Consider the following 14,088-nt stretch of genomic DNA (forward strand, 5'->3'; position numbering starts at 1 on the left):
AATTGTATTGTTTCAACTTTTGTGTGTGTTATTTGCGGGTTTCTCTAACTTGACTTTTCTTTTTTTGTACTAAAAGAAAAGATTGCTATTCTGAACTATTATAAAATATGGTTTTAAAAACATAGTATAAAATATGGTTTAAAAAAACGTAGAAAAGGCATATATATTTGTTCCATTTTTTTTTAAATTGTGCCACTCTTATTTTTGGATATGTCTAAAACGAGTTTAATAATTACATAAACGGTAACAGAATCTTTTATTTTTAAACTTTAAAATAAAAATATAAAATCACTAAAATTTTATTTTATATTATTTGATAAATAATTAGATTATTATATTCAAAATTTATTAACTAACTACTTTTATTAAATATATTATTATATAATATAATTTTTCATAAAAAAGTTAATCTTTTCAAAATATTATTTTCTTATAATTTTTAATATTATAAAAAAATTTTGCAAAATAATTAATTTTAATAAATAAAAAATACTCGTATATTTTATATTTAATTATTTAAGAATAAAAGATTTTTTAAAGTATTGTGTATTAAAGTATTGCCATTTAAAGCATTTATTTATGTACTAGGATATTCTATATTTATTAGAGTCTATCAATACTCTTCTTTTATATTAGCTTTTGATTTTTATCTAATAAGATCTAATGACCTATATAGCTGTGGCTCATTCAATAAATACATAATTGTTGAGCTCTTTTAGACATATTTGTCTTTTCTTTTTTCACATAATTTAGACAAAATTTATATTGTTTTAAGTTTTTTTTTTTAAAAATTATGTAAATTAATATAAATTTATAAAATTAGGAATTTATGTAACTGAAATACTACACAATTACTTTTTTCTTATGTACTTGAAATATGTAACTGAATCTGAAGTTAATATTCTACTTTTCTTTCTAATACTAAGCAGACAAGTGGTTTTTCTTCTTTATTTTAAATTTTGTTTTATCTAATCACATTTTTAAACTAATGTGTCAAACTAGTTAAGGTGAAGTAATGTGATAAATTGATTATGCTAATTAGGTTTCAATAATAATAATGCAATTGTTATTAACAAATACAAATTCAAAATTTTATGATGAAAATAGTAGATATAAAAATTGTAAAAATAAATATAATAATTAGAGAGAAACAAAGAGGAACTTACAAGAAGCTGTGACGATGACGGGCTCCGACGATGTGCTCACAGCAACGCTGACCAACAAAGACGTTGCAATGACAAGTCTATAAAAGAAGAAAAACTTATATGCAGATTCACAAATCATAATGTGATGGAGTGAGAGAGAGAGAGAGAGCGAGAGATATAGAGAGAAGAACTTACATGAAGAGGATGGTGCGGCGGCGCGCTCGGCAGAAGAAGAAGTTCTACTCTCAGGCGGAGGACGGCGGATTTTCTCAGTTGCAGATAAGAAGAAGCTCTGGTGATCTGCTCTCTGCCTCTCTCCGTGACCGTAACTCTGTCTCTGGTCTCTATTCTCACGTGTTGGAGAAGAAGAAGAAGCCTCACTCTGAACTCTGATTCTCTAAAGGTTTCAGATTAATTTTTGAGGTAAAATGTAAGTGGAAAATTGAGTGAAATGAAGGACACGGAAACAAACGCAGGTGTGATTTTTTGTTAATAAAAATCGACGACAATCTCGTTAATTTTAGTTAAATTGAAAATCAACATCCTAACCATCTTTTTTATATTATAAAATACCCGATTTATTTGCTTTTGAAAAGAGAACTCCATTGCCTAAATTTCTCGACAACAAGAGCTGTCGATATTATAATTATTAAAATAAATAACCAGTTTGTCGATTTTAAAGAAAAAAAAATCTCAAATCACCACTTGGTCAGCAATGCGACGATAATATTAAAACGTTAGAAGATTGCTAAAATAATAAACGACATGGTTGTCAATTTTAATATTTTATTTCTAATTATTTCTTTTTCATTTTATCGATGATAAACCGTCGAAAAATTTGACCGTCGATTTTTGTCGTCGATAATTACACTGTTTTTTGTAGTATTTTCCTTGAGATGTGAGCCATCAAACTATTTCAACTATTTTTGAATACTGTTGATAGGGGTGTACATGGGTCGGGTGAAGCCAGGTTCGCTTTGACCCAAATCCGACCCTAAATAATGATCAGGTCTATTTTTGAAACATTTATCCAGCCTTAAACCCAGTAAAATCTTACTACTTTCGGGTAAACATTGAAAACCGGGTCTAACCCGGTGAAGTGCGGGTCTTGATAAACTTTATGTCAAAAAATTATGATGTACTTATTTATAAAGAAGAAAAAAATATACTTATTACCGAAAAGTTGATATCCATATTTGAACTTGAATTTGTCCTTGAATTCTAATTTCATGCTTTTTTGATCTATTTTCTAATTCAACAAGTATGATTAAAAACAAAACATTAAGCTTATAATAAATATAACATAATATTGGAATTAATTTACAACATATATACTTTTTTTAGTCTTTTTAGAGTGCACATGGGTTGGATGAAGTCGGATTTGCTTTGACCCGGACCTGACTCTAAATAATGATCGGATCTATTTTTGAGATTCTTACTCGATCCTAAATCCGGTGAAATCACACTAAATTAATTCCCAAAATATTCAGAACTGGACCGAATCTTCAGGACGGGTTAGACCATATGCACCCCTAGCTATTGTGATGGTAATCAGTGGCTAAGAGAGGGGGTTGAATCTTAGCCCCTCTTTGCTAAGTATTAATTGCTGCTTTTTCAAAGAAACTTTAGGAGATGTTTCTGTTTTTGTCTCATAACTAGTCAAGAGACATTTTCTTTTTGTCTCGTAACCGGTTAAGAGATATTTTTCATTTTTGTCTTCTATGCAACAAAAATAGAATTGGAGTAGAAGAGAAAGAGAGAATCACACCCAGAAGTATCCTAGTTCAGCTGCTAAGTGCAATGCAGCCTATATCCAGTCTCCATCACAACTGTGACGGAATTTCACTATAATCATCAGATTACATACACTAATTCTTCCCTAGGAACTACCCATTCCTATCTGGGACAAATCCAGATTCTATCCCCAAATCTGAACTTGACTTGGACACTTACCAAGCTTTCAATTGCAAAGTACTAACCCAACTTGCAAGGGAATCTCCACAGGATCATGAAACACAATATACAGATGTATAAATGAACTCTTAGACATCTATGACTTTTTCTTTAATTTTGTTCTCTCTGTCTTTTTTCTCTCACCAGCTTTTCTTACAAACCTCACTCTGTTTGCCTTTTACCATGAGACTCAAACAGACAAAACTAAAGAAAAGAAAACAAAATGAAACCCATTGAAGGAGAATAACTCTATTAGCTTAGGGTAGCTATGAGAACTCTGTGCTTTCTCTCCTTGTCTCAATCCTTGGCCGTTCACCCTTATTATAGAAGGAGAAACTTCCAAGGTTGAAACCGGTTCAACCAAGCCACCAACATCTTCTCCAACACATAGCAGCGGTTTGGACAAAGGGAAGAGAGAGGAAAAACCGAAAGCAAACCAACATGCATGTACCTCTCTCATCCCTTCTCATCAAGCTTCTTCATTCTGAGCCCCTTGATCTTAACTTTGGCTCCATAAGAACATTGTCCCTCGATGAACCTCTAATCCTTGACAGGTCTTTCCTTTCTATATTTGCTTCTTTCTTTATGTAGCTCCAATAGCTACCTTTTGTCTTGGATAAACAAAAATAGAAATGAGCTTTATTCACTGAGATCTTCTTCTCTAATCGAGATGGATCTTGTCTATTCTTGGCATGAAGATCTTGAAACTTCTTGAAATCTTGCCTTCAATGACAAAGATCTTGCCACACCATGCTTCAGATCTTTCTTTTTCACTATCCATCATCAACTTAGCCTTTTTCTTCTTCATAGCCTCACTGTCTATGTACTTCTCTTTTCTCTGATAACTTGTTCACTCTTTTTTTTTTGAGTGAAGTGACAACCGAAACAATAAAGAGAGAGAGAAAAAAAGCATTTAATATAAAATTAAATTATATTGAATTGTGGACTTCGATTACCTATGTGAGCATTTAATCAAATTAAAATTTGTGTTTCAGTAATCAATCCATGCATTCAATTTAATTAAAATTTGAATTCCACCATCAAAAGAGAGTAGATAACTGGACCACTTCTCTTTCCATTCTTTCTTTCTTCAATTTTGGACCAAAGACTTTGTTGGTCTAACAAAAAATTGTTTTGAGCTATGTACATATTTCCTGGCCCAAATATTGCTTTGATATCCTTTAAACAATTCAGCCACATTTCACGTAATATTTTTACACAAACACTCATCACATTTTTATCATATTGGACTTATATTGTCTTTTAGTCCAACATAAAATTCATTTTATTTTTCTACACACTAACAAATTTATTAACCAAACAATTAAAAACAAAATATTAAATTAACAATTTTTTAATTAACATTTTTAATTATATTTGATCATCATAATAATTTAAGTTTCCAAATTGGATTGCACTTGGAAGTTTCCTTTTCTTAAACGAAAATGTTTCCAAAGACTTCTTTAATTGAACTTCCGCACTTCTTTCTAAACGGCTGATAGGCTCCTAACAAGATCAGGAGAACCAGAATTCCATACTTTATGGACAATATAATAGAAATAGAGATGAGTAGTTAAAGTTCTTACATTTTCAAACATATTATATATATATATAAGTAAAAAGTCTATATCAATTTTATATTTTTACTTATTGAAAGTGTAATTTGATTTCTTGTCCTAAAACATAGCATAATTCTCCTATAAATCATAATTCTTGTCGGGCATCATATAATCTGCGCAACATTGTAATCCCATGAATAAAATCCATGCCAGCATAGCTCTCAAATACTTGATACTTTTACGTATTATTATTTTTGTTGTCTTTAATTTCTTTATGTTAAAAAATTGTAACAAAGTAGATATATATTGAGAGATTTGGTCGAGTAATTAATTCACTAGTCCATTTAAATAAGTATCGATAGTTTGAATTTTATCTTATATATACAACAATTTATTAATTAAAAATAAATTTTTTAATGGAGTTTAGAGCGCAAAGATTAGTCTTGACCTACTAGACAGGACGATATCGTTAAAAAAAAAGGGAGAGGCAATTGGCAATGGGCGGTATGAGCATTATTATTTGAATGGCTGGGGTTACTGAAAATAAAGGATAGTGGCAGACATAGTAGGGTTCATGAAAATCACCCCTGACCCACTTACTCATTATATAAGATAGTGTGAGAAAACTAGGGATGACAATGCATATATAGTAGTAATGAAGTAACAACAACAACTACCACAACTAATCTCCTTGATTTGAGATGCATGACTTTTTCATACTATCAATGATTTCGGAATTATTAACTTTTTTTAATAATCTTTTGATTAATGCAACTACTTGATATGGTTTATTTTTTTATATATACTAAGACACGATGTATTATATTCAATTTGAATTCACAAAGTAGGCTTATAATGAATATATTAAGAGACAAATAGTTACTACTTTTTTCTTTATTATTAATTTCACTGCAAACTTTATTTATAAATTATAAGTCTATACTTTATAATAAAGAAAATGCTAGATTAACAACTACATCAGCATTTATTTTAAGAACGTATGTATAGACATAAAATAGATGTGTATGCTCTCTCTCTCCTTTTCAAAAGTCGTTTGTGGTCTGATTTATGTTAACTCACTATTGGTTATAAATACTATTTTAACTGATAATTTCTTGATTTTTTTTATTCATCAAATACATTATTTCGTAAACAAATAATTAGCATGCGAAATACACTACTATAAAGATTTATTTTATATAGATTATATTTTTGTGATTAAAAATAGTTACACGTTTATTAACATACAGTGTCATTAGTAAATTATTTAAAATGAATATCTATAATTTCTGTATAAATTTACATTTTTACACTATAATTAACTTTATCGTTAATGTGATGGATGAATATAGATCATTTCAAACAAGTATATATATACACCGTATTTTTTTCGAGGCTTTTCTAGGCAACAACTAATAGCTTAGCACATGTCACAGGAGAATGGTGGGTCTATAATACTTTTTGTATACGTTTTAATATTTATTTTGTACATTTTTGATAGTATAAATTATAAAAGATAAACTTTTATTTTTTGTCTCACTTTTTATCATTCATTTCATTACCAAAAATAAAAAATAAATACAAAAAATATACAAAAATATAACACTTCTCTTTTTAAAATATAATCGTATGCACACATTATTATAACTTTTATCAAGAGAGATAGATAGTGATGAAGCTATTTAATTTGATCAGTAATAGAGGAAAAGGAAAAAAAAAAAAAACAGATATGAATGAAAAACAGGATTGTATCGAGTGAGTACAAAGAAAACCTTACATGAGTTACGATTTACAAGATAGAAGGTATTATAGATCAAATGAATAATATTAATTAACTTATTACTGAATTAGAGAAAAAATTACTAATATACTCAATTGTTTTATTAAAGATATAACCATTCGTCTATCAATTTAAATTTTTGAGATAAGTGATTCATGACATATCTTAATATTATTATTAACAAATTCAGGATATAATCAATTATTATTATTACGCATGTAATAATATAGAGTTATATACTAATGGACTCTTATGTCTAAACCAAAAAAGATTTGTATATAGGTACAAATATAAATGAAACAATCAAGAAGCCGCAAATTAAGGTAGATTTCCAATTTGCCAAACACATGAAGTAGTAGACAACACGTGTATATTATATTGATGCAAATTTTTTGAGTGTCTGTGTTTCCTCTATTCACTAAAATCATATTACCGTAAGATAATGATTAAAGAAGAGATTTCATCGTGGTTCTTTCTTCTATATATATAAGTGCCAAAAAAGAAAAAAGAAAAAAACTAAAAGAAAAGTGTTTGCACCTCCCGTTGACTTTTGTGACTAAAAAAGAGCAATTGGCAATTTCCATGAGTAAAAACTAGTTGCTGGGGTCATGCATCTTATTACTTTAACTTATATCCATCAACATACAGAGGAAAAGTTTCTAAAAACAAACATGTCTACTGTGCATAAATTCGATCTATCAATTGAACTTTAGGGCTGGAATGGATGTATACGAATAAAATTGGTATACGTGCATACATACATAAATACATTAATACATATATAATGCTCTATGTATAATAATTGTATATATCATATAGTAGAATAATTAAAATTGTAAAGAATAATTAATTAAATCTATTTATAGTAGCATATATTCTTTATGAGATATCACTAGTGATTGAATTATGAATATTGTCTTAATAAAGAGTATTTTATTAAACTCTTTAATTTTTTAATTAATTCTTAAATTAAATTCCTTAATTGATGTGTAAGTAACAGTAACAAATATTATGAAATCGATAAGAGTAAAGCTAGGGAACCAAAAGCATATCAGCCAAAATCTAGCCAAATACTTTTGGATGAATTCAAAATTTTTACGAGTTAATATATATGGATGTTTCTTCTACTAAGTATTAGAATGTTTCTTTTTCATATTAAATGGATGTTCTTTTATATATTTTTTGAATTTGTGATTGTTAAAAGTGGATAGATTAATGTGAGAAAAAAGAAGAAGGTTTTTATAGGTTTTAATTAGGTTTATTTAATCAATTTAAAATTTTTTAAATTTTAAATTTAAAAAATTTAAAATTAATTAGTTATTGATATAAATTAATATAGTTTTGTTTAGTTTTTGGCTGATAAGCTTTTGGTTCCTTATACTTTTCCAATCGATAAAGTATCACCTAATAACTAATAAGTGCAACGGAGGTCAATGATGGTAATTAAGAATAAGAATTTGCATTTTGCAAATGTCTCTCAAATCTCAATACTCACACTTTTTTTAACCGCTTTAGTTTTTAGTAAAACAAGTTTGTGAAACTTTCTCTAAATTGCACGTTGTGGCATTATTATTGATGTATAAATTTTTGTACACAAGAGAATATAATCTCTTTAAAACGATGTGCGTGTATATACTCATAATTTTTTTTTTTTCATATAGGTTTGTCATTTTCTGGCATCAGGTACTTGAATGGATGCTTTATCTCTGTAGAGGGAATGGATACAAGCAAAGAGAGAAAAAGAAAATTAATAGTGCAGCCTTTTTGGCGAGGATGCCAAAAGCTGTTCATCTTTTTGAGTTTTGGCTCAAAATTGTAGGGCAGTGTGTCTTTGAGAGCTTTTCTGAGAGGAGAGAGAGTGAAAGAAATTAAATTAAAGAGGCCCTTTTGTTGTGAGGGATATTATATTTGTTATCTTTTTATATATTTTTTACTAAAATTAATTAATAAAAATGAAAAAAATAACATGTTTATTTTTTATCTTATAAAATAAAAATACACAAAATATAAAAAAAGTGGTACAAACACAATTTTTTCCTTTCTTTTTGCACATTGACATTGTCTGTGGTCCGAATGAAGAAAGGGAGGTAGTGTGTTGGGAGAAGAAACCATCATTACATGGAAAAAAATATTAGACAAATTCTTAAATTTTTTTTATTAAAAATATTTGGTAACAAAAAAATATTAGTAAAAATAGGATTAAATTAGTTAAATTTTTGATAGCACGTCTATTTGTGTTTCAATAAATAAATAAATAAAGATGAATTATAGGATAAAAATGTGAGTTTATAGATCTTTTCTTTTATAATAGAAATAGTACTTAAGAAATTAAGACTCACACTTTGAATAATAATAATATAATAAAAAATAACTATAAAAAAATTTACATTATTTCTCTATAGAATTTATTTCTGTATAGTAAAGTGCGAATAAATAAATAAATAACATCATTGCTAAATAGGAAGTGAAAGTTTTGTGTTCATTGGTATGGGCCACCATGATGCTCTAAATTGCTAAATCAAATGTATGTGAAAGGCCAGCCAAATGCCAATCAATCACACAAAAACCATTCTCCCTAACAAATCTCCCAAAATCCGATGCCTAATCATTTGAGTTTTATTTAAATTTCCATAAAGTCCTTTTTAAAGTTTATAAAGAGTTAAATGTTAAAAGTCCATACCTCTTTTGTGAAAGTTACCTCCCATGGTTTTATATATGTCTAACCTTTANNNTAACCTTTAATCCGAATTTAAAAAAAAAAAAAAAAAGTAAAGGCAATACCTTCCACCTATCATGTCTCTTATCATATCATTCCAATTTTAAACCCAAAGGTGAAAATGAAAAAAGATCATGATCTAATCAATCAATGAAAGTGAAAAAAGATTACTAACTTTTGGATGAATATAATCATAATATCCCCGGTCGGCCATTTCATGCATAGCCACTTTATAACTACTTCACAAATAAATAAACTATGATTAGTTAACCATTATTCTTAATGAGTAGTGCTTGAAATCTGACATTTCCATAATTCAAATTTAATCCTATCTTTTCAAGTCAAGAGTATTAGAGGTTTTTAAAATTTCTCATATCAATTTAAATGTGCTATATATATGTACGTATAATTATATATAGTAGATATAGCTATATAGAGAGAGGGCTGCGGATTGGAACAAGTTACAATAATCATGGTTTGGTCCTTTATGGCATGATGAGTGCTCTAATGAGCATTCCTATAGTTTCTTTGATAGCACACATAGACTTTTCCGCGCCACAATTAAAAAAGCCATACATTCAGCCGTTTATTATGTTAGTTACAACCACATATACAAGAAAAGAATTTGAAAAAAATTGTTAGGTATATTGAAAATATAAAATAATATTATATTGACTTATACACTGTCTAAGTATATATGTGATTGGTAAGGATTCACTAAAAATAAATTCACATTTTTTATTTAACAGTGAATGGATGGTGAATATCTCAAACTTAATATGTATACATTACACGACTACTCAAAATGTATGCATAACTTGTAAAAAAAAATTAATGGTTTGGAGAGACCATTATCCCCTTGTCTTATATGAGGTTAAAGAAGTAAAGAAAAGATTTATGTCTATTTAAATTATGTTATGTTAGTTGATTCTAAAGATTAATTTACTAATTTTTTTAATCAAAATTTTGCTATCGAATCTTTTTTTTACTAACATTTTTAAGTTAGAATGGTTAAATTTATACGATTCTAATTTACGAAAGGGTGTTACTTAATTTTTTTTATTAATTTAATATTGATGGTAATTAATTATAGTACCTATTATAATTAATTATTAATATTAAACTAATAAAAAAAATTTAGATAAGAAAGGATATGGAGGTCTAAGGAGTGATCTAAACTCTGATGAGGAAAATAGTGAATCATGTACCTACCTCATGTCCATTTTCACCTGGGTTAGTGAAAGCAAACACAGGCATAGAAACTTAACCACAGAGGAGTTGACAATAACGGCCAAAGTCCAGTGTGAGCAACAAGAAAGTGTGCATGCAATAGTATAGCTTCTCTATCTTGCTGAAGCAAAATCTACTACTCTATATACAAGAGATGAATAACTAACTTTCAACTAACTTCTGTTATTTGTTCAACTGTCTTCTCAGTATAATATCATGAATTTGTAACTTTAAATTAATTAATAAAAAGGCAGCTTAATGATCATGATGGAGTGGCCAACAAGATGCTAGTATTAATATTTATTATATTACTAATTTAAATTCTTCAATTTGATTCTGACATTGTAAAATAGTTTACATTGTCACCGTTATGGTTGCTCTCAATATAGGTAGGAAAAAACACTAGTAAAATGCAACTATCCTCCCTCCATGAGATTTTGGTAATTATTTTTATTATTTTTTGGAATGAGAAAAATGAGGTTAAATTATGCAGTTTAATTATTATTATTATTATTAGAAAAAATATAGATAAACAATAAAAATACTAAATAATATGACTAATGATTATATTAAATATTTATTTTACTAAATGTACGAATGATTATTTTAATATTAAAATTTAAATAAATAATTTAAATATATAATATATTTTAATTTAATTAATAGTTATTCATATTATTCAAAAAATTATTAATTATCTAACATAATTCTTATTATTATTATTGAAATATCCCATATTTTCTGTCTTGGGACGGCGTAGAAGGACCGCATATTAGACAGACCAACACAATACATATATATAGCCGATGTCATGTTTGACTAACATTTTAATTTTTTTTATCAGAGATAAAAATTCAAAAAATACTATAAAAAATTTTGGACTCAATTATTCTACCTAAAGACATTATTAATTAAGGTCCTACTCACATGCATAGACACCAACAAACACAAAACAAATAACAATATCATAAAAAAGGAAATATCGACTTCAGCATTTTTATTAAAATTTAACTAATATTTAATTAATAAAAAAAAGTGAATAATCTCACATCATTAAATATATTCTCTAACACTACTGCCAAAAAGAAATCTCATTCCATATATGCTTCAATGTACAATTAGGAATTTTGAATTTTGATTTTAAACCACATCATATAATTCACATGCATTAAATCCATCAAATTAAAGATGGAAAAAAAAAAGTCGTCTCATTCATGAGTGTAATAGAACACGCACGCGTACCACTTTGCTTTTTCTCTTTCCTGTTCGGAGATATAAGCGTATGGTGTGAAATCAAAAACGGACAAAAAGTGATGGGGAGCGAAATCAATGGCTACTGCTTCTCTTTCTTTTCCTTTTTTTTGGTTTTATTTTTGAAACCAAAATTGTTTTGCAGTACAAAATTTTCAAATACCTTAGTCATTTGTTCAACTGGGATTATAGGGAATTTTTATATACATTAAAAAAAATTTCTAAAAGATTATAAGTTTAATTTGAAAAAAATTGATTCCCTAATTGGACCAAACTTGGGTGTACTTGGTTTGAATCGATTATTACTATACGTACATATGCTTAGAATGTCTAAAATCCAAAAGCAAAATCTAAGAGAAAAAATTCTCTAAGATATATATATATTTTGTCGTGAATGAACAAGATTCAAAGTTTTTGTCCATTTTAAATTAGTGTTTGTTTTATATATATTCTTTTGTGGGTGTGGGGTGGGGGAGGTTAAATGTAAGTTACTTCCTTGAAGTAGCTATATATGTTTACTTAACAACTAGTCTTTTATCCATGTGTGTTTGCAATTAGTTAGTTAGGTTTTTCATACATGAAATAAGAGTATTTATAAAGTGATGACACTTACAAATAAGAGTTTGTTTATAAGTGACACTTACAAAGAAAAAAGTTACCTATGTTGAACTAAACCCTTGGATAGTAAATACAAATTTCGGTTACAAAGAATTTTAAACATTAAAATCATTCTTAGATATGAATTTTTTTGAGATTCTAAATTTACTTAATAAGTGTTGTAACATTGTAAAATATATTTTTCTTTTCTTTGAAAAACTTTGAACCTATTTCTATTTTAAGTTAAATTAAAGGTTCTTTTAAAAATGACAACCATCCATTAATGTACTTTTCAAAATCTCCAAGATTCAATAACTATATAAGATACACAAACCTTTTATAAAAAAAAAACATACAACAAAAAAATATTACTATTAAGGAATTATTAGAACTTAAAACATAGAAAAAAAATTATAAGATGAGATAGAGAAAATAAAACCGAAATAAAAAAGAAAAAGAAGAGTGAAGAAGAGAACGAAAGGGGCACATAACTACCTTAAAAGAGGGAGATGGTGGTGATGGTAGTAACGACGGTTCTAAAAAAAAAAGATTTATGGGTTCTCTTTTAAGAAAAAAAAGAGAAAAATGCGTATTTATTCAAAAAATTCTGTATTTTTGCAATTAGTAGTTTAGCTATTAATCTTTTCTCAATTTTAATAAGTATTACTTAATTATTTATTAATAAAATTCTGTTTTTCAATTTTATATTCTATTTTTCTTTTATAAAATTTTAAAAATAAAAAATACTAAAAACAAAAATACAAATTAAATGCACCGTTAGTCTTTTCTGATTTTTAACAAGTATTATTGAATTACTTACTAATAACCATTAAACTTGACTAAATAACATTGCTTTCCTTCATATATTTTCTTGAATTCTTTCTCAAATTCTTCTAGCTGGACAGGTTAGAGCTCTTGGATAATTGTTGATTGACTATTTACCATTTTGTTTTTTAAAATAATTAAATTAACGGCAGAATAAACGTAAAGATAATGATATCATATCATCTTGAACATGAGAGGATTCGCATCTATTATAATATAGTCTGCATTTTTTAAAAAAAAAAGATAGATATTTCATTTATTTATTAATATATGGTTAAATATCCATAATGATATACTTGAAAATGACAATTAAATATTATTACTAAAGTCTCGTGAGGAATGCTTTGTTGATTTAAATTATTCCGTAACCAAATCAATAAATAGTAGTTAAAATAATTGAAATCCTACTTGAGATTAAAAGTAATAATAGAAAAGAGTTATATAACCTTCATTTTTCATATTAAAATCTAAATTCTTTTTAGAATCGTAGTGTGTACCATTATTATGTTGAAGAAAGAAATTGATTGATATTTGATAGCCATAAGGTAGAATCAGGCATAACTGTAGAGAACATTATTTTATTCAAAGATTTTATATAACTATAATAGGTGTGGTATTATATTTAGATTTTAAAAATTAAATTATAAATAAGGATATTTGTGGGATATATATCGTGATTAAAGGGTAGTTGTTTTGTGTCAACCATTTTATTAATGATAAAGATTTCAAAACTTTAATTAATGCAACTATAAGATTTTTAAGCTATTAGATAACTCAATCAAATATGTATATTATTGATATAATAATAAATTAAAATTTTGTGCATCAATTTCCATGCATGCAAATAAATTGAATTCCATAGGTCATCATTATTTAGGAATACATTTTTTAATATTTAAGAAAAAATGAGATTGCGGCGGCGATCCATTCCCCCCAAATCTTGCCACAAATTACTCCTAGAATCTAAAGGAATTTTATAATTAGCGTTGTATTATAAACTATAATAAAATAAAATAACATAAATTATAGTTG

This window comes from Arachis duranensis, chromosome 10, assembly GCF_000817695.3.
Source record: "Arachis duranensis cultivar V14167 chromosome 10, aradu.V14167.gnm2.J7QH, whole genome shotgun sequence".
NCBI lineage: Eukaryota > Viridiplantae > Streptophyta > Magnoliopsida > Fabales > Fabaceae > Arachis > Arachis duranensis.